The sequence below is a fragment of the Notothenia rossii genome, assembly GCF_949606895.1.
Source record: "Notothenia rossii genome assembly, chromosome: 10".
NCBI classification, from domain to species: domain Eukaryota; kingdom Metazoa; phylum Chordata; class Actinopteri; order Perciformes; family Nototheniidae; genus Notothenia; species Notothenia rossii.
Genome location: NC_136908.1, coordinates 42,400,804 through 42,414,075, shown reverse-complemented (window position 1 = coordinate 42,414,075; position 13,272 = coordinate 42,400,804). Strand labels below are relative to the sequence as shown.

At 37.5% G+C, this 13,272-nt stretch overlaps 1 long non-coding RNA gene across 1 annotated transcript; it reads right to left on the bottom strand.

The window, feature by feature from the left end:
- Positions 1-2,993: 2,993 nt before the first annotated feature.
- LOC307022459 lies at positions 2,994-7,510 on the bottom strand. The gene is made up of 5 exons (XR_013803404.1): positions 7,443-7,510; positions 6,149-6,217; positions 5,352-5,460; positions 5,183-5,255; positions 2,994-4,836 (listed from the first exon to the last, which is right to left on the bottom strand). It is a non-coding gene; the product is annotated as an uncharacterized lncRNA (long non-coding RNA).
- Between the last annotated feature and the right edge of the window lie 5,762 nt (positions 7,511-13,272).

Here is a 13,272-nt window from a genome sequence, read left to right as displayed (position 1 = left end):
GGGGCTCACCCTAATTTTCGGCCTTGATGTAACAATATTCATAATTAAGTAAATGTAAGACCCTTTTCACCCGGTTACACGTTTCATTTGCCCTGTACGATGGGCGCTGTAAGTGATGAAAATGGGGGATGTTGGCTTATCTGGTGCCTGCAGCTCACAGCTCACAGCCAAAGTGCGAGTGAGCGAGGGAGAGAGAGAAGGGCGAACGAGTGATGGGATTTATGGCTCTTTGAAGGGAGCCGGATCTTATGGCTCCGTTCCTTTCAAAGAGCCGTTCAAAAGAGCCTTTCAAAAGAGCCGTTCAAAAGAGCCGTTTGTTTAAAGGGGGCGGGGTTTATCTGCAAAATAATCACCAGGATATTATTGACTGTATTGCCAGACCCAGCGCCATATAGATAGAAGAGTTACGACAGCGGAAGTCCAAAAACGGTTATCGTCACGTGGTTCATGTAGACGAGGATCGTTCCCCGGAAGTTCATGGCCGGCAATGTGAATGCATTGATAACAGGAGATAGAACTACGATTTTTGGTAATTGTTAGTGAATAAAGGTTTTGATTTGCAATATTTATAAAACAAATCGATATGTGTATGTATTTATATCAATATGTTTTAAAAAATAAAATAGAATTTGCTAATATTAAGTGATAATATTAGGATTAGTGTGAACAACTAGTTTACATGTTAGGCTAACAGTGCCTTGGTTAAAGAGCCTGTTGCTGTTTATAGCTTTGAATTCTTTAAAACCAATGTTATCTTCTTAAACTTGTATGGTAGTCAGGAGCATCACTTTCTAATGTTTATTGATATATTTAGAGGGAGGGGATCAAAAGGAATGCTTCAAAATTCAGATTAGATTAATTTCTACCATTTTCTTAAATTCATGGTAGTTTCAGTAATCCCTTGGTAATTGAGGACACAAGTTATCTAAATGACTAATGTCATCTTTTTGGCTTTCAGAAAGGACAGGAGACCGACAGGTGACTATCAAAGGACTAGCAGCAGCAGCAGCAGCAGCATGATGATGATGATGTTAAATGTGTTGTTTTAGGAACTTCCATTGCAAATACATGGAATTCAATAAACATTGAATAGCATATCATGCAGTTTGTCTTTGCCTTTTCCTCCGTGTTGTCCTGGTTTGCTGTGCTGCCTCCAAGTCGCCACCATGGTTTGCTGGACTCCCTGGGGATGCTCAAATCGCTCCGAGAAAGGAGTACGAATGTACGGCTTCCCCACTGACACAGAGCGGAGGAAAAAATGGCTGGCTCAAGTCAGCAGGAGCAATTTCACGACCAACTGCAAAAAAACATGTTAGGTTATTATATACAAACACTGCATTTGCACTTTTTCACAAAACGAAAACCACACCATTGGGAAAGCTTAATGTTTTGTTTAATACAAAAAAACAGGGAAAAGCTTGAAAAACACTGAGAGTTGAGACTCAGGTGGCAGGGTGAGGGTCTCACTGCAGGTATTCAGGCTCCATTGAATCCCCCTCTGGTTCTTGTGCTGAAAGAGGGAGTAACCGACAGGAGAAAGGGTTATACACACCTACTGTATATAGCACACCTATTGGATGGGAAATTGCCTTGGGGAGATAAGGTGTGGTCTTTGTTCCCAACTGAAGTTATGGAACTTTATTATGTGTGAGTTTAACAAAGTATGACAAATGGCATCAGTAACAGATGTGATATGAATTTCTATAAAGTTATCTCACATTCTTGGTCTTATTTTATATACAGTATGTAATGAGTATAACATGTCCAGTAAGTATAAAGTGTTTCCTAATACTGTGTATTCAACCACTATGGTATAGTGTATGGTACTATGGTATGGTATCCTTGCTTAATCTGTTATCTGTAAACGTTCCCTAAATCTACTAATTTAGGGATAATCCACTGACATCCTTTAATACACATGTTAATTTGAATCAGATGTACTGATAATATCTGCAATATAAATCTTTAAACTTCTTCTTACCTTTAAAAGTCCGTCACGAACGGTCTATTAAGCTGTAACTGTACAGCTCTGCTAGCCTTGGCGCTAACTTCCGGGGAACGATTGAGAGGCTCCACGATCCGCCATTGCTGTAAAAAAGTGGTCCATTGGAGTGAACGGAGATGACGTAACTCTCAGTCTATATGGCGCTGGCCAGACCTAATGTCAATAATCGGCATTGTAAACATGACACAAGGTGGCGCCATGTCATTCATGTCAGTGAATATACTTTGCATTTACCCTCTGTGTTCAGTAAATAAAGTTGCCTTGCCTTGAATGAAATTCATGCAACTTTTAATATTAGATAATGTGTTTTTAAGTGGCGATGGAAATTATTTGTTGACCCTGCTTAAAAGGATATTTTGCCTTTACAAATGGTGCGCTTTATCACTGCCTGGGTTTTAGTTGAAGTGCATCCAAATGCTGCTGCGTTTGGTTAATTTTCCATCCGAAAAACACGTCGTCTACCTGTCCTGTACCACTTGTTATGACTTCTCTCTCTCGCGTATTCCATTAAAACCAGTGGTGTAGTGGGCGTTGGACGCGGGGGTACGCCGTACCCCCACTCATTTGAAGGATGATTTTTTTTTTATAGTCTAATAAATATAAAATCATTGCCAGTGTTATCAGTTGCAAGTGAGTGTTTGTTGTCATAATGACGAAAGCATAATAGGCAGATTTCACAGTAATTATAATAAAAACGTAGCTCAAGCATTTATGCAGCTTGATTTGAAGCGTGTGTGTGTGTGTGTGTGTGTGTGTGTGTGTGTGTGTGTGAGGGGCAGCACCGTGTGTGTGTGTGTGTGTATGAGGGGCAGCACCGTGTGTGTGTGTATGAGGGGCAGCACCGTGTGTGTGTGTAGGTGACCAGGTGTCCCGCACTGCACTGAAAAAAAAAGGCCGTTGGATTAACATGATTTTAATATGGAAACCGGTTGCACACATTAAAAACATGTGTACTCAAAACTATTCCATTATGTTAAAGACACACAACTATGTTATGTCAAATAAACATGAAATTGTTATGTTCATTTGAATATTTCCTTTAATATAGGTATATTCATTTACCCTATGTTTAACCAACATTTCTTTTTTATTTTCATTTTCGGCTTTTAATATACTCAGTATATTTAACTTGTACCTGTTAAAGCAACATGATTTCTTTATTTAAGCTTCACTGTAAAAAGTCTGTTGGACTTAAGTAATAAAAAACATGGAGATCGGTTGTACACATTAAAATCATGTGTACTCAAAACTATTCCATTATGTTAGAGACACACAACTATGTTATGTCAAAGAAAAATGAAATTGTTATGTTGATGTGAATATTTCCTTTAATATTAGTTATATTAATTTACCCTATGTTTAACCAACATGACTTTTAATGTTCATTTTAGGCTTTTAATATACTCAGTATATTTCATTTGTACCTGTTAAAGCCACATTAATGTTTTGTTTAAACTACATGCTATAGTTTTCTGTTTAATCTACCTAGTGCTCAAGGGGTACATAAGATTATTTATTTCATGTGAATAGAGGCATGTTGTACATTCTTCTTCAGGATCCATCCTAATCTCTTATATCTACAGCATTTATCATAACATTTTAAAACAAATAGTCAATAAAGACAAACACATTTCTTTGAACAACATTCATGTGTTTTTCTCAAAAAATAAAACAATATTAACAACCACCACACATCCAGATGAGCGCTTGGTTTTTCCATCATGCAGCCCCAGGAGAATTAACAAATACATTGAAAATAAAGAAATAGAAGAAATAGAAAATGTTTGTGAGGCATGTACATATACATTATTGTGTTAGAACACAGCAAGGAAGCTTAAAGGAAACTATTCTCCCGACCAAAATAAAGGTTTATTGTGCCAAATGGCAAAGAAAGGCTTATTTTTGTAACTCATTCATAGTAAACAATTAACAGAAAATGTCAACGCCTAGCCGAAAAAAGGAAATGTTCTTGCAAATCCATTATTTAAATAGTAGCCTGCTAATATGAAAGGGCACTTTAATGCAAAAATGCAATGGCATTGCTTTGGAAAAATACATGAAAGTATAATAATGGCCTGGTTTCTCACCACATATGCACTAAAGAAAGTATTACAAATAAAAACAAGAACTGACATTTTGAAGTTAGTAAATTAGTACAATTATTGCAATTAGTACATTCTGAAACACATGACAAGTGGTACATTCTGAAAACACATGACCCCAGGAAAAACCCACATTTCTGAAACATGCAAATCAAGCAAAAAACATGAGCAAAGGAAGTGCAAGACAGTTGTATCGATGAAAGTCCAGTATGAATGCTGTACAATTGCACAATGGTCCATGGCAACAGCTCACTCAAATAGTTTGCTTTTAAACGCTTTGGCTTTCTTGGAGAGCATGTTGCCGTCTAGCTCCATTAACATTTGCTGGAGCACTTCGAACGTGCACTTCAGTTTAGGGGGGTCGTTCAGGTTCATTGCATACATTAGTCCAAACAGCATGGTAGCAGCTAATGCAATGTTGTCCACATCAGTTAGTAGGCTACCTTTTGGCCTTCCAGGACAATCTGTCCTTTGGTCTCATCTGTCCTCTGGTCTCATCTGTCCTCTGGTCTCATCTGTCCTCTGGTCTCCTCTGTCCTCTGGTCTCCTCTGTCCAATGTTCTCATCTCTCCTCTGCTCTCATCTGCCCTCTGGTCTCATCTGTCCAATGTTCTCATCTGTCCTCTGGTCTCATCTGTCTTCTGGTCTCATGGTGGAATTGTGTTTGACGACATAAAGTCCCACTGTAATCCCCTGAATGGACCGCAGAATGACGTTTTCATCTTCTGCCTGCAGAGCGCACAGTCACAAAAAGGAACAGAGTGAGATCTAACAAATCAATACATATATATATCCATTACTAAGTCCCTGTGTTTAACAAGTACATTTGGTCAGATTTCAGTACTTTTAAGCCTCCTTGTGATCTGATATACTCCTGTCTGACCTGATAAAAAATGTTTCATTTCCTGTATCCGTTTTAAATTAAAAGCCCTCTAGCTTTTCAGTGTAGTCTGGCTATTAAACAAAAAACAGGGATGTTCACATACTTTAGGCTATATACTATGTGGTGTTTCAATAAATACATATTTTAACGGCCAACAAAAAAATAAAAAGGTCAAATATTACTTCTACTGACCACAAACTCTCTCATTGACGTACACACACTGCCCCTTGAGAAGACAATCCCGGCCTAAATCGACATCATCAACCTAAATGAAGGTGAATAAGAAAAGAAAGAATATTTTGCTCAATGAAATGTGTACACTATAGACTCGATGTATAATTTCCTTAAAATGAATTCTTACTTGAGTCATGTTTGACATAATACAGTTCAGACGCTGGCCTATCTGTCCTCCTCTCTTCTCAAAAACCTTCTGAAGTTTGTCAGATAGCACATCCAGCTGAGAGAGAAATCTTAATTGGAGGGGCAGGGTTGTTATGCGCTTAAACTCCACATTTATCAAAGAAAACAAAATATCACAGTCATAAAAATCATGAAATCATTTCATTTTCTAATGATGTTATGATTGTAGTTGTGTGCTTGCCTCAAAACGATGCAGAGAAACTAGTCCATGCATTTGTTACTTCAAGGCTAGCTTATTGTAACTCTTTATTATCAGGGTGTACCAAAAATTCAGTGAAGTTGCTTCAGCTGATTCAAAATGTATTGACCAGAGCACGGAAAAGGGACCATATTACTCCTGTTGTGGCTCTTTAGTGAGAATAACTTTTTATATCAAGTACGAACAACCAGGTTAGACTACATTACATTTAATTTACGTTTTTTTCCAAAGCGACTTAAAATAAGTATTACTGTAATATAAGACTACATATAAGAAACACCCTTATAGCCATTTCAACAAACAAAACATTATCACTTTTGTGAAGGAGGCTTTATCACAGAATGTTTGGCTTTTGCCTCTCACTTTCTGAATAACTTTTGCCTGATAAATCAGAAAATGTGTATATCCCTGCAATGTTTGCAGTATGTAAATGTTATGAATAAAAATTCAGAAATTGTCACACTAATACCAGTTTTAAATTAGTTAAAGATCAAGTTTAAGTTGGTCAAGTAAATCACACAAAACATTTGAATACTCACCATTTACTACAGAGCCTTTGGAACAATGTTCAAAGGAAGGCTGAGGTCAATCTTCTCCACACCAATTACCTATCACAGAAAAACATATTTGAAATTATTTCATTATTCACACACAAATAAAACAAAAATGTTCTGCTCCTGAAAGGCGACATTTACCATTTAATTATGTACCTTTAGGTTAATATGAACCGACTTCGGCCGAGATGGGCGCCTCCAGTGTAAAAAGCCACAGTAGCCTATACTAATGCAATGAGTAAAACTTTGTACGGAGCCATACACATCAGCGTTGCGAGCTCATTTCCATTGTTACAATGGAGACGTGCACTGCAGCAGCGCGCACCGCTCGTCATGTGACGAGGAACAACCAATCACAACCGAGAAACATCTCAACTTCCGTAAACACAAGTTTACGGCAAATATGGAAGATAAGTTCATTTCACATTGGGTGGATCGTCACCCTTACTTGATCTGTCCGGCATGTTCCCCATATTCATGGTATGTGCACCGCTGCTAAAATGTAACACAATCATTAATATCCTCCACTTTCCAGTATCAAGTGTCGGGACACACCCCCACACACAATATTGCGTCTCTGTTTTGATCTGTTTTGATCTGTGTGTATTTACGGTATTTACGGTATTTACATGAACACAGAGCGGATCAAAGCAGAGACATAAACACAGTTTTTTAGGGAAAACACTGCGGTCCCAGAGACAATATTGTATCTTTAACAATCAACACTTTAAATGGGTAAAGATGGTCGCTTAACGTAAGGTAGGCCTACAAGCTGCATCAGCGCCCTTAAAAGTCGGCACAAGAGCAGACATGCAGAGCCAGACCAACGCAGTAAAGTTCTACACCGCCTGACAGCAGACATGAAACAATAATTTAAAACAAGACGTAGCCTATAGACATGCAAACATGCCGCAAGCTCATCCATCAGATATGACTCCCCCTCCCCACTGAGCTCGGTTTAATGTGCATAACTTTGGGCAAGGTTAATAGTTTTAAATATTGTAAATCAAGCAACTGTCAGACTTGCGCTCTACAAATACTCACATAAAAAAAAACCACGCTAAACACAAGTCAATCAATATAAACTCACCTTATGATTTTCATGGCTTTATCCTAGCTAACACCAGTGAATGAAAATGTTTACAAATTGAAAGCTGTATTTACGTTGCTCGTTGTAACGGCAAATGTGAACTCTGATTTTTGCAAACAATGCGTCTTGTGATAACCTGTAACTATGACGAACATTTGATGACATTAAATAGCTTTAAATAACTTTTACCTTGTAGAGATGTTCTCGGGACAGAACCAGCTTACTCCTCCGATGCAGGAAGAAAATATGGTAGAACCCCTCCCCCCCCTTTGTTTAAAAAAGAAAAAGCTTCACATTTTTTTAAATAAATATATTTTGCAATTTTTTTCTGCTTTACATCTTGTCCATTAAAGTGCCATATTGTTCAGGTTCAATTACGAAACTATTAAAGTACGGGTTTGAGTCCGTCCATATTAATTTGTAAATAATAATTACAAGCTGAGTAATCGGCTGCAGAGCAAGCTGCTGACGTATGTGCTCAGTGGGTGGAGTTACAGAGACAAACTTAACTTTTTTCTTATTTCTTAACATGATTGAGACTTATAGAACGCAAACCCTTCAAGATTGACTGAGTTCTACATGATTGATTCATGTTTCGAAGAGAAACATGAATAAATTATGTTTCATATATTAAATGCATATTTGCAAATTGAACAACCCCACTTTCCCCTTTTTTTCAGTGTGTGCGGGACTGCACACACAGCATTTTTATTATTTGTCCCGCATTTGAGTGATAGTCGCGCAGAAAGGCCGGATCGGTTCGCTGACAGCCGACACCGCCCTTTATTAATATATTGTCTAAACGGCATCATGTAAGTTGCGCTGACAGGTGACACAGAGGCCCCCCCCCCCCCCCACACGTTGACAGTTCACGAGCGTAAACACATATTTCCAAGGCACTCCTTTATAATTATTGGGATAAACAGGATTGAAATCATTCCAATGTATAGCCTACTATAGGACAGTAACCAACAAATATCCTTTAAAACTTGAGAGATAAAAAAATGCATAAATAAATGTTAAGGTAAAATAAGCTATGAATGAACAACACACATAAAATAAGTTACATTCATTTGTTATTGGCTATGGTAGGTTATTGGTTATGTTCACATACTTATTTGATTACATCCACTTGTCTAAGATGACAACAGAGACTTTCGACCCAAAACCAGCTGTTGACTTGTGGATGCAAGCAGCTAATCGCAGACTCAACCAGAGAGAAAGTAGTAGGCCTACATCATCAGCTACCATGTCTGACAGAGAGGAAGACAGTGAGGAGAATAGTCAGGAGGGTAGTGATGACAGCTTTTATTACTGGTCATGCTAATGTTGTCTTGTGTTCACCTCTGCATGTGTGTTCTGTGTTCACCTCTGCATGTGTGTTCTGTGTTCACCTCTGCATGTGTGTTTAGTGTCGTGTGTCTGGCAAATAAAGTCAAGACACCCTCAAAAGTTACGGTTTATTTCATTTTAAAGATGAGCACCAAGCAACATCTCCAGGTGCTCCTTTGAGAACCAGGGCAAAAAAGTGATGTGCACCCCTGTTAATAGTGTACTTGCATCACCTATTTAACTCTTACAGTCTCTGCAAGTTCATTGTACTGCACAAGTACTGTTGCAGCTGCTAGCCAGCAATAAACTAGATAAGGATACATTTTTTATTTGCAATTAATTTAGCTTTTCTTGACGGATAAAAGCTTAATGAAAATTGTTACATGATTAATAGTTGTATTATTGATTAACACATTCGGCTCAAGTGTGCAGTATTACATATTAAATAGCTTGTGTACATTAGTGACAGTTAAGGCTAAATACAGGGAGTTGTATCTGCTGTTCAACACATTATTACAGAAATAAAAAGATGTAAGACTAACATTTTGCTTCCTCTTATAGACAAGAAGAACACAAAGACTAATTTAAGTAAGTTCTCGTTGGGTTTACAATCGGGGTTAAAACATTATTATTAGCTAATGTTCTTGATTTTTTCAAGGTCTGAAACCACAGCAAATGTTTTGAACTTTGACAAGTTTTCATATCAAAATAAATGTTATTCTACACCTTTTTTTGGATTTGGGAAGACCTTCAGCAGTTAAGAATATAAAACACATATTCGTTGTATAAAAACAAATCACTATAAACATCTGACCTAAATAAGTATATCATAATTGCATTTGATTCAAACACACTTGGACAAAAACACACGTGTAAAATGTAATTCAGACTTTCTTCCACATGTTTCATACATTGATGTTATTATATGTTATTAGTTCATATGGATACAGCTACAATATGCTGCTTTTTCTTTCATTTGAAACTTTTTTCCACTGGTTCATACTCATACTGGTTCCAATTTCAGAATGTGCAATTAGGATTTTTCTTACATACTTTATACATCATGGTTGCTGTTGAACTTCAAAAGTCAGCATTGCATTTTATCCTTGTGTTTTTCTAAATATTTTAAATATTATCTATTCACATTTAAAGCCTTCATAATGGGTTGAAGCCAATCCTACTGCTTCCAACACATTTGTTACTGACAGTTTGTGTGTGTGTGTTACAATTAATTATTGTTTTTCTTCTTTCTGGGTCACACTGCAGAAGAAGACAACTGAACCTACCTTCAGCTCTGTTTCTCCAATCCCCACCCCATCTCCTCTACCCTCTGTCCTACTCAGTCTGCTGTCTCTGCCTTCTTTCTACCTGTATTTAACGCTCTCTGGTCTAGATGTCGCACTGTACCAAGGCCAATCATCAAACATTGCCCACAAGGCATTAAACAAACATGATCAACTGGGTTTGCTGGTCTTAAGATCTCAGCCCGTCTTTCCTGCTCTGATCTGTTCTCTCTTCTAAATGTTCTCTCTCCCTGTTTTTCACCCTGTGGTTGGCATGAAGTGACCAAGCCATAAACCTGCCACTGAGGCGGAAAATACATGATCAACTGGGTTTGCTGGTCTTTAGTAATTGATGTGAAATGTTTCTATATATTGTTTGTTTTTAACTTATTCACTTGAGTGATTTTTTTTATATTTATTACAACATTTGTATCAATAGTTTCTCTATATAGTTGTTTTATCACTTGTTCTTCACACAAATTACTTTATTTGTGTTCACCTTTTCACTTTGTGGTTTTACAGAATATATTTGTTAGTAATTGATTTAAACAGTTTTATATAGTTTTTTTCATGTATTGTTTGACAGATTTTCACTCGTGTTTTTACTGAATAGAATTTGTTAGTAATTGATTTGAAACGTTTTATATCGGTTTTTTCCCCCATGTTCTAGTTTTTGAAAATAAAATTTGCCAAATGTTACTATTTCACCAGTTCTTTTTGCATTTTCAACTTTTCCTAAAAATAACATTCTTCATTCAAAGCCTTAAATCTTTAACATTATTTATACATTTGGAGTTTCATGCTACTTTTTAACATAATATTCATTCATATGGAAACCATTCAGTCATCCAAATATTCCTGATTATTCACTTTCTTCTTACACATTATATTTCAGCATAAAGCATTCCCACTAGCAATTTCTTCAGGAATTGCATTCTCTAGTTAGAAAATGCTATTTGTATCAAATAAATCATTAGGAAATTATTATCGTAATGCTCTTATTGGTTATGAATAAGACATCTTCTTGAATCTTTAGACTAGCTTTACTAGCCAACTTTATTAGCCAACATGCAGTCACTTCACATCTTGTTCTGCTTACATCTATGTCCATAGATGTTATACTGCCGTCTAGTGGTAACATATATGCATTGTAACTAAGCATAAACACCAATCATTACATCCCCTTTCCAAACAGGTCAGTATAACATATTTCTTAATTATAAAGCTTCTGGAATGTACAGTCTTCAAATGTAAACATTTTAAACATTCAAAATATCTAAACATACTGAAAAGAAAGTATAGCAGTTTTTAACTTGCTATTTACTCTAAATAAAAGATCTATTGTTAACAAAACTTACGACACAAATATCAAATAAATGCCAACCATGCTATTTTCTTAAAGTCACTTATAACTGCATGTCAACAGTTTATTGTTCTATAAGTCTGTCAGGTGGTTGTCTAGTGGATTTTCTCAGATCTGGTGCTTCAGTTACTGGGGAAGGTGAAGGAGGCTCACTATGTTGCAAGTCTGGTGTCTCCTCAACTCCCTTTTCAGACTCAGTCTCCTGACCAACTTCCTCAATGTTCTCCTGAGTCTTCAACAGATTCTTCCTGTTTCTCCGAAGCACTTGTTCATCATCCGTTTTCACAGTGAATGACCTGGGACCCACTTCACCGAGGATAGTTGCTTTCCTGGTCCAGGAATCAGGACCCTCAATTCTCACAACATCCCCTTCCTGAAGAGGTTCCATTCTCCTTGTCACTTTGTCATAGTTCATTTTCAGTTTGAGCTTGAGCTTCATTCTCTTATTATCCAGCACCTTGTTGTTGTTGCTGTAGTTTGAAATGTGTGGTACCGTGGTGCGCAGCTTGCGACACATGAGGAGCTCAGCAGGGGATGCACCAGCGGTGCGGCCCTGTAACTCAACAAAGCCAGGTAACGGTCAGTTTTACCATCACTTGCCTTTTTCAGCAGCCTTTTAACAATTTGGACCCCTTTTTCAGCCTGCCAATTAGCCCGTGGCAGTGGCGGTTCTAGACCAATTTGACTGGGGGGGGGCCAGGCTGGGGCCAGTTATTTTCTGAGGGGGGCACAATAAATGCAGGACGAAAAAGACAAAGACAGTATGAAGTAATTGCGCATACACCTAAGAAAATAATGCAATAAAGTTATTGGTATTGGTCTCATTACACATTATTATACACTTACCTTTGTGTGCTGTTTGGGTCTGTGGGACCCGTTTTCAGTGTTTACTAAAAGCTAGAGGTAAGATGCTGAAATCCATACTGCTCCGCAAACCGTCTGAATTCCTCACTGCTGTATTGTGGACCATTGTCACTGACAACACATTGTGGGGTGCCATGTCTGGCGAAGAAGCCCTTCATATGTGTGACAATAGAAAGTGCTGATGTACTGGAGAGCTGTGCTACCTCAGGGTAGTTTGAATAATAGTCTATTAGCAAAAGATAGTCCTTGCCATTCAAATGGAATAGATCAGTGCCCACCTTTTGCCATGGTGCAGCTGGTAGGTCTGTGAGAAAGTTATCAAACGTCTCTCCCTGATGCTGCAATCTTGTGCGAAAGAAGTACCTTTCAAATGTTTCGTTCTTCTTCGATAGGCAGTGCTCATCAAACTTTTTTAAGACACCATCCAACTTATCTTTGTTCTCTGGTTGAGCAAACATAAAAGTATTGTAAACTTCCAATGCTTCTGGTCCGGCAACGGTTAGCAGTATTGCTATTTTTCTAGCATATGACTTTGTATCCGCTCTGACAGCTGAAGCGTACAGCAGAAACTGTTGCTTGAATGTCCTCCATTTCGCATCCACATTTCCAGTCAGATTTAACGGACTTGGCGGTTTTAATGCATCCATTCTGTGTTGCTTCTTGCTCCCGACAAAGTTTTACCCGTGTCCCGGTACCATGTAATGTTCTTATTGGTTATGAATAAGACATCTTCTTGAATCTTTAGACTAGCTTTACCAGCCAACTTTATTAGCCAACATGCAGTCACTTCACATCTTGTTCTGCTAACATCTATGGTCCATAGGTGTTATACTGTAGCCTAGTGGTAACATATATCCATTGTAACTAAGCATAAACACCAATCATTACAATTATTACATACGGAAATGTGTCTGTGCCAGGGCCTGATATTTTAGTAATACAATTAATATTACATTGTGTTTTATTAAAGAATGAAAACATGCTTAGGTATGAGATATGTTACTCATAGTTTCGCATGTCCTCTATGAAATTAAATATTCAGAATCAAGAGCAGGTTATTATCCCCCAATCATGTACACTGTGTTAAAGGTCCCTAAATGTTTTCTTATACAAATATTGTATATGATTGTAATTAAGGTTCTTATGAGCTTTCTTTCAAACACATTGGGGAAGCTTT